The sequence below is a fragment of the Lepisma saccharinum genome, chromosome 2 (assembly GCF_977018435.1).
Source record: "Lepisma saccharinum chromosome 2, izLepSacc3.1, whole genome shotgun sequence".
Lineage (NCBI taxonomy): Eukaryota > Metazoa > Arthropoda > Insecta > Zygentoma > Lepismatidae > Lepisma > Lepisma saccharinum.
The window spans coordinates 63,764,546-63,781,967 of NC_139230.1; positions in this window are offsets into that span (position 1 = coordinate 63,764,546).

The window sequence follows — 17,422 nt, forward strand, 5'->3', positions numbered from 1 at the left end:
ACTTATATTAAATGATTTGTACATGTTAGTAATACATTTTAAATACATGTTTGTGCCCAAATACTGACGAAAGAGCAAATAAAAGCTGTTGAAACCAAACATATGTGCGATTATGCATAAATAGGCAATTTTCGGTAAGCATATTCTTGATACTTCACAAACCAAATTACATCGCTAAGATATAAAAATATTTTAAATACGTGCATTTTACATACGTACTTCAGTTATATTAAAGCCAAAGTGATGCCAATTAATTTTGTACAAATATAAACTACCAAATACGACCTCAAATCGTAAATTTCAAGTAATAAAATTATTTTATTTTTCACTTTATGATGGTACTCATTCTGATACCGTCATAAAGGGTAGAAGAAGAAGAAAGTCAAGCCTCTAGTCTGTAGTAAATCCTGGTCAGATTCATGTATCGGCAGACGGTTGAACTTGTAAAACTCGAACATCCGGGAACATAGAGATGGGAGAAACAAGATATCAAAGGCATATTGAGGTCTTGAAAATGCATATCAATGGCGTATGGTCAGAACGGGTCTCTCAATTTGAAAAAAAAAAAAAAATCAGTTTATTCAGGAAGGATGCAAGAAAGCCTTGCAAGGTTAAATTTTTAAAGTAACTTAGAATCGGGCTCTATACGCCGATCCAAAAACTGAGATATTTGGCAGCTAATATCTTTTAAAATATAGAAGTGATAAAAAAATTTCAATATTCACTGTAATCATTCATCCTTTCTAATCAATTTACCACAAAGCTCATTAAAATGTCTCAAATAGTTTTCGAGTAAAAGTGTACTGATCGAAGGTCTCTTTTTTCCGCTGCCCATGATATGGCCTCTTAACAATTTTGTGTATGAGTCATTCCAAGCGATATCAACACAGCTTCCGACCTGACCATCTTCGATTTTCATGAAATTTGGGAAGTTAAAAATATGCATGGAACTTAGTAACTATAAAAATTTTTAGTTTCGTGCGTCTTGTAATTGTTAAATTATTCAAGGTCAAAGTTAGCAGAAATTGCCTTTTTTGAGCCCGCTTAGCTATACTAAATGTACAGTAACTCCGCCCCTATTTTGCCTAGGAAGCTCAAATAAAACTTATTGTACAGGGAATTAAACAAGCTTTCCAGTTATATATAACAAGCACACCTTTCGATAAAAATATAATTTTGTCACGTGACCTTGACATTTGACCTTGAATATCTCAAAACATGTCATCACCAAAAATCGTGAAAAAAATATATTTGGTCCCTCATTCCATACTATAAAACATATCAAAAAATCATTCTGGGACTTCAATGGGATCAAAAGATACAAAATAATATGTGTAAATATGTGACTGATAAAAGCCTCATTACATGAACTATGACGAGTCAAAAGTCCTTTAACACCCCCTACAAAATGTAAAGAAGTTATCCTGGTCATGAAAGAAATAGGTTAGGCACAGGGAGATCCCTAGCTATGTGTTTCAAACGCAAGTCCGGCACATTTTTGACCCCTATATTGAATTCAACGCAAAAATTTCAAAGGGAAAGGTGTGAAGTGATATATCAAATCAGGCTAGAACTTCACGAGAAATGAAATGGTGAAGGTTTTTCTAACTTATTTTTAGGGAGCAAAACGTTATACGCATATCTTTCACTTACGATATATGCACATCATAATGTTGTCAATATTCCTGTGAGCACACTCGTTGACGTCTCTCAATGGCAATGTAGCAGGTGCAACATCATCGCAAGCAGCAACTATGCCTTCTCTCAGATGGTCAATATCAGGGACTTTTAGTGCATGCACCCTTCTCTTCAAATGTTTCTGAAGGTAAAAGTCCTCCTAAGATGTTAGATCTGGGGAATGTTCAGGCCTTTTAATACATCCCCGTCTGCCCGTCAATCTACCTAAAAATTTACCATGAAGAAATTGCCAAAATGTTCACATAGTGTGGTCACACACTGTCCTGTTTCAAAACTTTTGAAAAAGTGCCATGTCCCGTAAGCAAGGATGAAAAACCTGTTCACTTAACACATCCAAGAAGCCCTCACCATTTAAGGTTCCGTTGATGAATATGGACCAACGATTCCCGTTCTCCATACACTATACCACATCATTAGCTTACCAGCAACAACCATTCGGCTGGGATCTGTCTACTGTAGATTATCAAATCACAGGTAATGCATATAATTTTTATTAACTTTACCGTGAACATAAAAATTAGCCTCGTCACTGAAGAATTTTTCATTCCAAAGGAAGTGTCACGTAATTATTTGAGATACTTTTCCCAATATTCTCTCCACTAATCAAGTATTTGGTGAATGTCGCTGATTAAAATCATATGCAATGGTGCGTATACTTCTTTCTCTCCCAAGATGTCAGCGTGATCTTGACGAGTTCCTAACACGTTAGGAGCATTCTTAAAACTTTGTTTTTAACACCTCGAAAAGGAGAAAATGGTTACAAGCATGCAATAATAACTTTTTACTGGTTAAAGATACTTTGGATAAACCTTCGCTGCTTCATTTCTCGTGAAGTTCTAGCCTGATTTGATATATCACATCACCCCCTTTCCTCTGAATTTTTGCGTTGAATTCAATATGGTGGTCAAAAATGTGCTGGACCTGCGCTTGACACACGCAGCTAGGGATCTCTCTGTGCCTAACCTATTTCTTTCATGACCAGGATAACTTCTTTACATTTTGTAGGGGGTGTTAAAGGACTTTTGACTCGTCATAATTCATGTAGTGAGGCTTTTATCAGTCACATATTTACACATATTATTTTGTATCTTCTGATCCCATTGAAGTCCCAGAATGATTTTTTGATATGTTTTATAGTATGGAATGAGGGACCAAATATATTTTTTTCACGATTTTTGGTGTTGACATGTTTTGAGATATTCAAGGTCAAAGGTCAAGGTCACGTGACAAAATTATATTTTTATCGAAAGGTGTGCTTGTTATATATAACTGGAAAGCTTGTTTAATTCCCTGTACAATAAGTTTTATTTGAGCTTCCTAGGCAAAATAGGGGCGGAGTTACTGTACATTTAGTATAGCTAAGCGGGCTCAAAAAAGGCAATTTCTGCTAACTTTGACCTTGAATAATTTAACAATTACAAGACGCACGAAACTAAAAATTTTCATAGTTACTAAGTTCCATGCATTGTTTCAACTCCCCAAATTTCATGAAAATCGGAGATGGTCAGGTTAGAAATTGCACATATCTGTGTTGATTTGGCATGGAATGACTCGTATCAAGATGAGTGTTAAGCAGTGGCGTAGCGTTATAGTACGCCCATACGCCCGGCGTTCCCAGATTTAAAATTTCAAAAATGCGTAAATGCTGTGAATTAAAGTAAAAATTGACTAATTTTATATATGTTTGACCTTCATGGCATTATAATAGATATTTTTTGCGATCTGCTTGCAACGCTCAACTAACTACACTCGTTCTAGCAATTTTTTTTCAATGCCTTTCCTGAGAGGACGCCGAGCAGGTTCGGCGTAAAGTACTCTATATTCCTTGCTGCCTTTCTGGAGGGAAAGCTTGGATCTCTACAGCACGCGAGTAAATGCTCTCTCGTACGCCAGCATACGGAGCAGAGGTCTACTGTGATTGGTTCATGTGACCCTTCCTGCCTTCTGAAGCAGATGACAGCTGTAGAATTCCTACTCTGTTCTTCGCGCTCATGCCACTCGTGCTATGTGATGCTACAAAACGCAATATTGACTGACGTAACTTTACGAAACTCAAATATACCACTTCTTAATGGCCACTGCATTGTATAATTTATCGCACGAACAGCGATGTGCATTAAAAACTAAAGATCAACACAGGTTTTGTCAAATAAGTTGGTGAAGTCCTCGTGGTAGAAGTTCAGCCTGTGGCTGCTCTACCACTTAAGCCGGAAAAATATTATTATTATTATTATTATTATTATTATTATTATTATTATTATTATTTTATATCGTTAGTATCTAACTGCTTAATATTGTGTCAATGGAAATGTTTAGCATCCATTTGAAAACTCTTAACATCGAATGGTCTGTGGACAAAATTGTTTTTAAATGTTCATCGGCATTCTGAGGATGTAATAAACAGTGGTCTGAATTACTAATCGTCACTGTTACGTCAGTAGAGTGTACGATAGTTGGATCATCAACCCATCTCCGTGTCAGAGTGTTTTGCACAGCGCGCCAAGACGACAGAGGCTCCTGATTCGAATCCCGGCGTGAGCACAGGTGTTCTTTGTGAGTGCCCCTTCTTCAATATCATCACTCATATTCATATTCGCGATTAACCAAAAGTGGTAGAAAAGCGAAGTAAAATAAACCAAATCAATCAGTAGTTGGATCATCCACAACAATGACGTCTACTGTTGTGCAGAGGCGCTTGTGATTCAGGTAAGTTTTTAATGACTTGCGTCATGCAGAAAGGTATAAAACACCAGAGTTCAAAACATTTGTGGCATAGTGAGGCATCTAATTTTCTAGCGAACACATGCATGGATGATGTTTTCTTGAAAACCAAGCTGACTTCAGGCAAATAAACAATACCTGTGGCGACTAATACCATAAGTAAATTATTAACCAAGAAAGTTTCTTAAATAGGGATACATGTTATTTTCATTTTAGGTTATATATGAAATGTATACAACAGTTCTGAATATTTTGAAGTTTATATTTTAGGCCCTGGGATATATTACTGTATACTGCAGAGCAATAGTCTAATGTGAATAGGATGAGTCCTTCCATAAGGCGATCTTTAACATTAATGTTCATAGTATCTTTTTCAAAAGATACGATTTAAGTTTCCCCATACAGTTTTTCACAATATAATTTTTGCAACAGAATGCAGCAATTTGTGCCTTCCAATTTAAGTCTCTATCGAATACAATCCCCAAGTTTTTGCTTGGATTCACTTCACTTGGTGGCATACTGCAGAGAGTTGGAGGAGAAAGCACATTTTTATGAAGTTTTTTTAAGGGTATCATGAGTTCCTATGATCATGAAGCAAGATTTTGTTGGATTTTGTTGAATGGAGTTTCTATGGTGACCAATTTGTTATAGTGTCAAGATCAAATTGGAGTTTTGTCATCACATTATCAAAGTTTACTTCTGGTTCCCGATATTTGACACATTGTTATCTGTTGCCAAGATATGAACGAAACCAATTTAGCACGGTTCCGGTAATGCCATAGTGATACAGTTTGGCCAATGGCAATTTATGATCAATCAAGTCGAAAGCTCTTCATTTTCATCTATCCCTTTTCTTATATTGTTTACGATATCTACTAGCACAGTGCAAGTACCATGCCTTTTTGTAAAACCAGATGGAAAGTGTGGTAGGAAACCTTGAATATGAGGAAGTATTTGTTCATAAATTACTTTTTCAAGTATTTTGGACATTGTGAATAGAATGCTAATAGGTATCTTTAATTTCTGTGGGATTGTGGTTTTTAGTTGTAGGTGTTTCTTCACATTTTATCCATTCTTGAGGAACCCACACCTTGGAAAACTGAAAAATTAATAATGTACATAAGAACTTGTAAGCAAAAGGGGATACAATATTGTAGAACAGTTAGGTTTATATGTCATCATAACCGAACGCTTTGATTTCATTTTGTTTTTTACGTTACGTAGTTGTTCACTACTTACTGGGGTAAAACATAATGTGTCATTGTTGGGTTGCTGGAGTTAAGTTTTAGTTTCGTACATCACCACTGTATTGTTATCTGAGGGTGCACTTGTGTTAAGAAAGAACTCATTTACTGCATCCTGCTGAAATGTATCTGAGGAGAGCTCATTACTCTTTATATTTGATAAAAGTCCATGACTTCTGAGGTTAGATCATAAGTTTTTAGCATTTTGTACATTCAGATTTACTGTTAGTTATAGTGTTTAAATTTATATATCTGACTGCTTTTTTGGCTCTATTTCTAAAGTATTTGTACTATAGTAGAGCCTCTGGGTATCCTATATTTACATATCTCAGATGAAAGTAGTCGTGCAACTTTCACAATACTCTTACTTGATTTGAAATCCAGGGGGTAGGCGGTTTGATTACATAAATGTTTCACTAGGGGGTGTGCTTATCTATGAACATGATAATGTTATCATTCAAGGCTTCCACTGCTGCATCTACATCGTAGTTTCTTTCGATTTTACACAATTCCACATTTTCTGCATCTTTTCCAAACTTGTCCAAGTCGATGGTTTTGAAATTTCTAATTTTCATAAATTTTTTAAATTGTTTTAGTGCATATAAGGTCAAATATGGAGTAGATTATTTGATATGTAATTCCTGGTAATATGCTGTGCCCAGATTGCTTTACAATTAAATCTTATAAACAAACCTTAACTCTGGTTCATTTGGAAATTAATTGTTTTCCATGAACTTCCTTGATTATACTCTGAAGGAGTCCAGTGCTACTTTATGTTTTTCGTAACATGTTGATATTACAGTTACCTAACACAATAAAGTAATCGTAATTTAAATGTGGGTGTTGTAGGATAACTGCTATGTGGCTATGCGAGTTTAGCTGACATTAGGGCGTTTATGTGCTACCATAATTCCAATTCTTCTCCTATCGATAGTTAATTCGATTGCAATGGACTCTACACCAGTATCATTAGTAATGAACCCATCTAAAAATTTCTATTTTAGCGATTTAGATATGTACAAGCATACATACACCACCTCTAGGTGTGATTAATCTATCATGTCGAACTAATGTGTAATTTTCAATGTCTACCATATTATTACAATATTGGGTTTTAACCAGCTTTCTGTAAAGGCTATCAGGTGAAAGTCTAAGTTGAATATTTATTGTTTGAATTTGGCTATGGAATTAACATTCAATATTTAGATGACATAATTTAAAGCCATTTTAAGATTTATTCATTTCAGCTTCAAGCTGTACCCTTAAGTTGTAATTGCTGTGGCGAATATTAATGGATGACTCTTCAAAGTAACTGGAATGAATTCTAATTGGGAGTGGCATTTTGCACCATTGACTAGATTGGTAAGGTATTTTTAATGTTTCCTACATTGTTGATCATGGAGAATAGTATATACTGTCCCGAGTGTATATTGCATATGGCAATAACAATAGAGATGTGCATACGTATAACAATTTATTCAATAAACAGGTGCTAGTTTACATAGTGACTTATTACCTTAATCACAATTTTAAAAATACACTCCTCACAAAAAGTTTGAGTATTGTTATGTTAGGCTCAACAAGTTTGGAATATTATTATATTAGGCAATAGGTGATAGGTACGGTGGCATATGTCTGGAAAAAGACGAGAACGTCCACCAGACAGATACCATTTGTTGTTGCATTCCAAAGCAATGTCTATCACCCATTGTCTAATACGTATAACAATATTCCAAACTATCATTCAATAACCCTCATCCAGGAAGCAGAACTCTTCTAGTTATAAACTCACAACATTTCTGACTTGTAATAGTGGCAACTAAAGGAGGGCATAAACAGCGCAACTCTAAATGTCAAATTTTGCCATAACTTGCTTTCCGAATCTGAACGCTAAAATTACATTTGATTTTTTTGTTTAGTTTTTAAGTCCACTTTATGCACAATAAGGCTAATTGGAACTGGACTTACAGTTTAAAGTGGAATCCAAACCACTATGTGCCTCCAATGGGTATGCAAAAATTACATGTCAAATATTCTTGTTGCTAGGCGGCTTCCTTCCATATACGGCGAAGCCTTGCCCTTTTCCCAGGGGCGGCGCTGGTGTCACGAATATAAATACCTTTTTGTAAGCTAATAACTTTCGCTGTCTCTTGGATTGGTAAACAATCTATTCCATACTTTTCATAATTTTTACACGAATTAAACAGTACAGCCCTAATATTATTTGCTAGGTTCACCTAATAACGTATCCAAGTATGTGAAGAATTACTTCTCAACTTGAAAGGGATAAGTGTAAGACAATAAATCCTCTATGCAAAGCTAAGTAAAATGTTCAAACCCTTCGGGTGGCAGAAAATTTTCGTAAGTTTAGACCTATCCCATTGTGTTCATTGTCCACGCCGTGTGAAACGGAATGATTCCGTTTGGAGTTATCGATGGGGGAAGGGGAAATATTAAATTACAAAATATCCATTTCAACGAGCCGAGAAGTGGACAAGAATTTGATAATTCTTATAAATATTAAAATTATATTAATGTTTTTAGTGGTAGAATCGCAGGTAACATCAAAGATCTTACATGGAAGATTTTATCTTGTTCTGAACTAAGCCAAAAGGCATTTCGAACCGACCTAATACAATCTGCAACACATTTCAAAATGTTATTGAATGTTTCATGTCGATAATTTGACCAATGCATCAATTCTTGACGCTGAGACGATATTTTCTGCAACTACCTCTTCTCTTCAGTCCCTTCTGTTCTTCTCTTCTCCTTCTCCTTCTTCTCTCCCCTCCTTCTGCTCTGCTTTTATCTCATATCGCCTTCCCTACGTTTCTCGCATCTTATCTCCATCCCACTCATCTCCACTCCTCGTATCTCCTCTCCTGTCTTAGATTTCCGACTTCACTGCACTCTTCTCCTCTTATTTTCGTTCTTCTCTTTTTGTCTCCTTTACTATACTCTTCACTCCCCTCTTCTCGTCTCCTCTTCTCCTTTTCTTTCATCTCGTTTTCCTCCTCTTTTCTCTTCCTTGCTCCATTTTCCTCATCTCTCCAAGAATATTTTTCCATTCTCCTCACTACATCTCCTTTCCTCGTCTATCCTCTCTTTCTTCTCCTCTACTTTTCCTCTTCTCCTTTCGCTTTCTCTTTCTCCTCTCCTTTGTCACCTTTTGTTTTCTCTCACCTCTTTTCCTTTTTGTAGACTCATCAGCGATGAAATACTAGAAAACCTATTTCTTTCTTTGAGAAAGAATTTTGTCACTTGCGATATAATAGTGATATTTTTAATAATTTTATACAATAATACTTGTTTGTATTTCTTTCGCGTATTTTATAAATATCTATTGTGCATGTGGCAACCCTGAAATTGAGCCTAACTCTACACGCAAGCCAACTATGCCTTGTGTAAATTGGGTTGCCTAGTTTAAAATGTCGTTGTCCTAAAACGTTTGAGAGACACTGTACAACGTACTCAATAAAAATATATTTATTTTATTCGTATACGTTTTCTGGCTTTCTAGACTCAGAAAGTTAAATATAGCAACATTGCATTCGTCGTTTTTCCAAACTTATCAATTTTCTTATAACCAGCATACCGATTTCCAGGTTACTGCTTACAAACATTAAATGTTAGATATGGCAACCAGACATTTCTGTTTTTTATAAGTTCCCTATTTTTTTATTTTTGCAGTAGTATAAGTAACCATTAAAAACCTAATTTAACTTCCTGTCTTTAAAATTTGGGGAAAATCAATATGACAACCCTGTATTTCATAATATTTAAATGTCCCTATTAGGCTGTATTCAAGGTATTCAAAGACTTTACTTACATCTTTATAAAATTAAACTAAATGTGGCAAACCTACATTTTTGGTTTTACGGGGTTTCAACTTTATAATGCTGGCCCCCGTGGCGGAGTGGTTAGCACATCGCGCTACGACGCCAGAGTTCCCGGGTTCGAATCCCGGCTTGAGTATGGATGTTTGTGAGTGTCCATTCATCAATTTCATCATATCATCACTCATTCCCATGTTCGAAAATTAGCTAAAAGTGGCACAAAAAGCTAAGTTAAATAAAGCAAACGAATCAATCAACTTTCTAGTGCCAGGGTTAAAACAAAAATACATATGACGACTCTGTATTTAGAATTGAAACGTTTCCTATTTGGCCGCGTTTACGGTAACATTAATAAGCAGGAATCCGATTTTCAATTATATACATTCAAAAATCGAAAAGTTAACATTAGCAACCTGAATTTCCAATTTCGCTAAAGTTCAAAGTATCATACATAACTAGCCTAAAAACGTTAGATATGGCAACCATGGCACAGCGAGTATTTTGCATGAACACCTGTCTGCCTGTCTTTATTCCTCTGTCACGTTGCTTCACCTTTTCTCTGCGCGCTCCACACGCACCGCGCGTTACTAGCCTTTGGAAGGTCTATTTGATTTCCTGCAGTAGTTTGGCCAATGTTACTCGAACCAATATTCTGGCTGGAATAACTTATTTCACCCATGGTGTGGACTGCACCTTCGGGCCGGTATGCCGAAGTCGTACCGAAGTCGAACCAAAATGAGTTTCAGTCGCGATCCCTGGCGGCAGGAAATGAGAGAGTGGTTCCTTTCTCTTAACTTATAAAACCACAGGTTGCACGCCTGCTATTGAAAGGGTAATTCTTGTGATTTCGCACATGTAACAGTTATTTAACTAATTAACCCCCCGCAATTTTGATTCTACCCCCTCCCCCAAGTTAGACCCAATGTTCGATTCTGTCCCCAGAAGTAAGGCCTCAGGTTCGATTTTACTCTCCCCCCGCCCAAGTTTGACCCCAAATTCGATTGTCCCCCCTAGTTAGACCCCATGTTCAATTTTGATCTCCCCACAAGTTGGGTCCCAAGTTCGATTCTATCCCCTTCCCCACACAAGTTAAGCTCCAAGTTCAATTCTACTCCCCCAAAAATTAAGCCCCAAGTTCGATTCTACCTCCCCAAAGTTAGGTTCTAAGTTACGCTTATGGTAGAAGTGATAATGAAAATAGTAATAATAATATGGATAGTAGTATTACCGCTTTCTCCATGAAAACAGTCCAGTCGAGGTTAGAGCTTCCCTTTGCCTCCTCCACACACCTGGCTCTCCAAGGTTGCCACACCCTCTTGTAAGCTGCGCAGTCGACATATTGCGCGTTGTGTACGTAGCCTAACCCAACGGCGAAAGAAACAGTAGGCAAATTGTCCACCACCATTTTCATTCGGTCTGTATTACACAATGTGATGACAATGAATTGAAATAATTAAGTCAATACGGAGAGAACAATGCGTGCTTCCAACCAACATAGTTTCGTTCCTTAAAACAACACTCGATGTAGAATAAAAAAGTAATGAAAGTAGTGGTGGACAATTTGCCTACCATTATCTTTGCCGTTGACTGTTGATTTCGTCTTCCCTGTGTAAGGATTATTCGTTGCTTATTGGCAACATTGTAGGTGGGTAGCGTGATCTTGACAGGACTATTTTCATGGCTTTAGCTTTAATAATAATAATAACTAGTTTTAAAACAACAATAACGGGCGATGTTCAAATGCCGTACGAATTCCACAAACAATATTACTAATCGACTCGGAACCTTTGATCGTTAGTTTTTTTGTATACACTCGTATTCTCCAAACTCGGAGTGCTCCGGAGCGGAGTGGGCAAGCTCTTAGAATATCCCTCCTTGCTCCGGAGCGGAGCGAGAAATATTTCAACTTCCTCTGCTACGATCCAGAGCGTGTGCAGCAGCCGAGCGTTGATCCGCTCCGCTCCGAAACCCTGGTTAAAAGTGGCCAAAAGTTGCTAACCACCATCATTAGTTGTAAAGGCTCGGCTTTTCTTGGTTGGCATCATCTTGAACAGTCTCGGGAACCACACACACGCACGAACAAACGGCTGCGCCAGTAGTTTGTAGATCACGATCACCCCAGTGATTGAACTTCTTAGGTAGTGAAACCGTGATTCACGCAGCAACTTGAACAAAACAGAAAGCCCGCTGCTTTCAGTGCCATCTGTCAAGAAATGATTAACTAATTGTCTCCCATGGAAGAGCGGCTAGTTACAGCCTTAGCAACTTGGTAAATACAGAGCGTTCGTTTTGACTTTGGACCGAGATAGCGCTTGATTGCAGACGACCGCTTATTTTTACGCACATATCATTAGCGTGCAGACAATTATATTCATTTTGCATAACGGGTACTAACCTATGTTATAAGAGTTGTTCAAAGTGGTGACCAACTGTATTGACACGAATCTTTTGATGACATTTTCATTGACGTATTTGTTGTTTTCAAGTTGTTTTCTTGCCATTGTTTTGATTGATTGATTTGTTGTTTTAAGTCCACTTGATGCAGAGTAAGGCTAATCGGGACTGGACCTACAGTTTAAAGTGGGATCCGAACCATGTGCCTCCACCGGGTATCGAACCCAGGACCCCTTGATTACAAGGTGACAACGTTACCACTACGCCATCGGGAGGCCCTCTTGTCATTGTTAACCCGGCTAACGGGCACTGGGTAAAAAATACCCAGAAGAAAATTGCTTCTTAAGTCCGAATTTTTTAAATGTTTTATGGCATGTAGTTAGTAATGTGTGTTTATTTTTAGGTGTTAGAAATTTAATCTCCTTCAAAGTACTATCCATTTGATGAAATGCACCGTTCTAAATGTGTTTCCCACTTTTCGAAGCAGTCCAACTCTTGCAAAGTGATGCATTTTAATGCCTCTGTCGTTTTCTTTTTGTCATCTCTTTTACGTCCGTAAAACGTTTTCCGTTGACGACTTTTCTCATTCGGGGGAACAAGAAGAAGTCACACGGAGCGAGATCGGGTAAATATGGTGGGTTGATAAGCTGGGCCATACTCATAGTCGTAGACCTGCCTGTCTGTTTGGGGTGCCTAGCTGCGGCTAACTGTATACATGCTTTTATCCATTACAAAAATCATCACGGGCATCATCATTCTTGGGAGACAGGTGAAACCCACATCATCTCCTCCAAAAAAAAAAAATTGTGTTTATATCAAGTGTCACTTTTGTTAAAAGAAATAAATGCACTATTATGGAAGTTGCAAATTTATTAAAGAACATATTTCTCCTTTAGAATGAAGAATGTATGATTTTAAAATGTAATAATATTAATGTGTAATCCTATGTCATTGTAATGCACAAATTATAATGCTGCAAGGCATTTAAAAGCACAATCTGCAAAGGTAATGAAATAAAAGAAAAATCCTTAATTTCTACACAACGAAGCTTTGCATTTTCTTAATTTTAAGTGTGCTTTTATTGAAGTTTTAGATAAGGTTATGTAAGAAAATTTCTCTTCCCCATGGTAGCCATGTTGTAATACGTCTCATTGCAAAAAAATACAGTTCAGCTGTAGCACAAGACACTAGCAATCTAGTGTAGGTATCTAATAAATATCCGTCAACTGAAAATAAACACCTACCCAAGGTGCGATTTGTGATTTTATCAGAGGAGCAAGGGGTTGGGGTGAACTTAGTTGATTTAGGAGGCGCATCCAGAAAGTAAGTTTCCCTATTTTTTTCCCGTGAAAGTAAACATAATGAGCCGTGTAAATTGCGCATGCGCAGCAGAGCTAAGACGTATCAATCATATGCCAGGCGGACAGATCCCGCCCGGCGCCAGTAGCGAGGCAGCAGTGGTCCGAAGTGGAAGCTCGTATTCCTTCTCCCGCCGCATGCCAGTAGCGAGGCAGCAGTGGTCCGAAATGGAAGCTCGTATTCCTTCTCCCGCCGCATGCGAGGTTCGGTCGGTGATAAAGTTCCTGAATGCACAAAGCATTGCGCCAATTTACATTCATCGTCAGCTCTGTGAGGTCTATGGGCCGAACATTATGAGTAAGCAGATGGTGCGTCGCTGGTGTCAGCAGTTTTCGGAAGGTCGTCAAAGTGTCCATGATGAAGAGTGCAGTGGGCGTCCGTCCCTCATCACTGATGATCTGGTTGAGCTGGTGCGGCAGCGCATCGTAGAGAACCGTCGCTTCACGATTACGGAGTTGAGTAGCCTTTTTCCGCAGATATCGCGATCCGTGTTCCATGAGATTGTCACGCAGCGCCTGCTGTTCAAAAAATTGTGTGCCAGGTGGGTGCCGAAAAACCTGACACCCGAACACAAAATGAAACGTTCAGGAGCAGCACTGACATTCCTGCAACGGTACCATGATGACGGCGATGACTTCCTCGACAGGATCGTCACGGGCGATGAGACGTGGATTTCGCACTTGACCCCGGAAACCAAGCAGCAGTCAATGCATTGGCGGCATAGTGGATCTCCGGTCAAGAAGAAATTCAAACAGACGCTGTCGGTACAGAAAGTGATGTGCACCGTGTTTTGGGACAGGAAGGGCATTTTGCTCATTGAATTCCTCCCCAGAGTTGAAACGGTGAACGCTGACCATTACTGTGAAACACTAAGGAAATTCCGACGTGCCATTCAAAACAAGACGCATGGCATGCTTACTGCAGGTGTTGTGCTCCTCCATGACAAATCTCGTCCACATACGGCTCGGCGCACAGCAGCTGGGAGTTGTTTGATCATCCACCTTACAGTCCTGATCTGGCTCCCAGCGATTTTCACGTTTTCTTGCACCTCAAGAAATTCCTGTCCTCCGGTGAGCGTTTTGGCAACGACGAAGAGCTGAGGACGTCTGTCACACGCTGGTTCCATTCACAGGCGGCAGAGTTCTACGACAGTGGGATCCAAAAGTTGAAACCACGATACGACAAGTGTCTCAATTCTGGTGGTTGCTATGTTGAAAAATAGCTGAACTTTGCTGTACCTGTTGCCAATAAATTGTTTCCTGAAACTGTGTTGGTTTTTTTTTTAAAAAAAAAAATAGGGAAACTTACTTTCTGGATGCGCCTCGTATTATCTAATAATCTTATGCATGTTTGCAAAGAGCTCCCCAGATACTATTCAGTATGGTGTAATAGATACCCATTCATTTAAACCTTGCATACAGATCTATTTTACCTATGTACTATGCATGCCTGTAATTGGACGTTAATTGCTTAATATCTAATCTAATAGAAATCAACGCCATTCTAAGTTTCGTTGATTCAGATTATTCGCGATTAAAATTATCCGATACGCCATCTGGTGGGATTTTCCGAAACTATTCTATGTAGGACAGGAAGTCGTTCAAAGCATGAGAAATGTTCGAAAGAGTAACGTCTACTGTTCAGTTTTTTTCTCTAAATCGTTTTGTGGGTTAGAAGAAGTGAAAAGTTTGCATGTGTCTCCACCCCGTTGAATCAACGAAATTAAATTTGTAAATATATAAGGGAAAATAAAATAATTGACCGAAGATCGGCATGGGGGATAGCAATAACATTGAAATGCGGCTAAAAAATTAGGAAGAATGCGCGAGTCTGTTCATTTTATTTTCCGAAAGATTATTCTATTTCCATGGAAGTAAAGTTTTAAATGGTTCTTTATGAATAAAACATCTCTTTCGAAAACAATGTATTATGCATGAAATTTGGAACAGGTGCAAGTCGATTAAAAGCGAAGATGAAAATAGTTTGAGAATTAATTAATGTCTGTAATCATAAAGGTAACCAGAAAATGAAAGTCGACATTCTAATGTTGTTGCTTCATTCAGTAAGACCCTATTCAGTGAAGAGAGCCTCGACGAAATTGTGAATTCTATTATCATTAAACCAGCCTGGCTCTGTGGGGGAAGAACTGCAACGATATGTAGCTATACATTTTTCCTGCCCAAGCGTTGCAAATACAGGTGAATTACTTTATTTCCGAATCATTTCCGAGAGCCCCAGTTACAACCTGAGGTGCAGATGAAACAGCACTGCTTTGAAGAACCAATACGTATACATTAGTTTCTTCTGCGTTTTCCGTGTTATTCTTGCCTATTATAATTAAATGCTTCATTCTCAGCACAGCATCAACTTCGTTATAGTTTTTGGAATTCGCATCGCATTCGCGATATTTAAAAATATCGAGTAATTTAAACGTATCTCCCATACCAGCCATGACAACAATGATAAATTAAACCTTTTATTACAAGAAATACCATTTGTGCCTGAGATGGAGGTCTGAATGAAACAAAATATAAGAAAGAATATGCACTAATGAATGATAGCATGAAGGATATAGAAAGTGGCTATCTGTAGGTGTAATATTAGTTAATTATACTGAAAACTAAACTTTTAAATGACCAAACAATTTGTATATAAACCTTGCCCGGTAATTGAAGAACACCAAGTATTACATTCAAAGCTAGTTTTACACTTTGCATATGCATTCCTTAATTTTCTTTCTCAAATTCAATAGTCCAAGCCTGTTTGCTGGACGTCTGATTTTACTATTAATAAACTATTTAATCAAAAGAAATGACCATTCTGTCAACTGTGCGTTAATTTCACAAACAGCAAATAAAAAAAAATTCGATAATTTCCAATTTTGAATAGATTATTAAGGTTTCTTCTTGTTTCATAACCAGCATAAGCACGAATCTTTCCACGATTATCTTCCTGTGGGTTTCTTGAAACATCAAATAAGCTTCTTCTTACTTCCAGAAGAATAAATTTATCCTGAGACTCCAAGAAATACCTGAGATTCCTAGAGCAGCATCCTTAGAAGTGATCCACAAAATTCACCTCTTACCAGGAGAGTTGAATCCAACTTCCAACTGCACAGCACTAGTACAATGAAAGCTCCAAATAAATCTTTCGAATTTGCATACATATTGATGACGAGGTGCAATGTACACAAAAGATTTGGGAATGAGTGATTCCACCAATGAACTGTAGTGATCACCATTAAATAAAGCAATTACGCACGATAGAATCGCTTGGACACGATCGCAACAGATTTACATTCATCATTGAATGCACTTCCTTCCGAAACCATCTTCCATACAATTCTTGTAGCTTTATGCCTGTTCACAAACGTGGTTCCGTTTCTTTCGCATCTAACATTTCGTTTCTGTTGTCTTTTACTAACATTGCAGTGCTTCAACTACCTTTTATGTGTCTTTGGATGCTTCGTAAACGAAGGCCATGTGTGCAAAACTTGAGGATTCGGATTTTCCAAAGTATAGCTTCCGTGGTGGTAGCAACTTTCTTAAGGTCGCGCAGCAAGCAATATATCTTCGCCTTCCGATAAGAAATGGCTTTCATTCCGCTTCGGTGACCTAACATGTGATACGGATGATTCTTGGGCTAGGCCATGGCTGTTGTTTAATGTTTGACCCTTCCTCGATTTTATGTCTGCATGATTGATCCTCATTTTCAAGTATAACCTAAATATATAGAAAATTAACGTAAAAGCAGTAAACTCAGAGGAAGAGGGAGAAAGAGACAGTAGTGGCGCAACCACAGGGGGGACAGGGGGGCATTGCCTTCGCCAACATTGGACCGATAAAGTTCTAGGGGGGCAAACATTGATGGATAAGTGTACCTAAAGGGGGCAATTACCGCCCATAATTTTTGCTGTTGGTTTATTGTGAGATGGATGAATAGGTTGTGTAATGTATTTAAATAATATATGTTGTATATAATATGTATTAAAGAAACTTTGAATACGTACACAATTTAGTGTCCACGTCGCTTATATGTGAAACATATCGTGCACGAAAGTTATACATGTTAATGTAAAAATTAATTATATTTGGAATGCATTTATCAAGCACTTTCTGTCTTTCAAAAATAGTTTGCGTGCTTGTTTTCCATTATTAATGTGAAATTGAA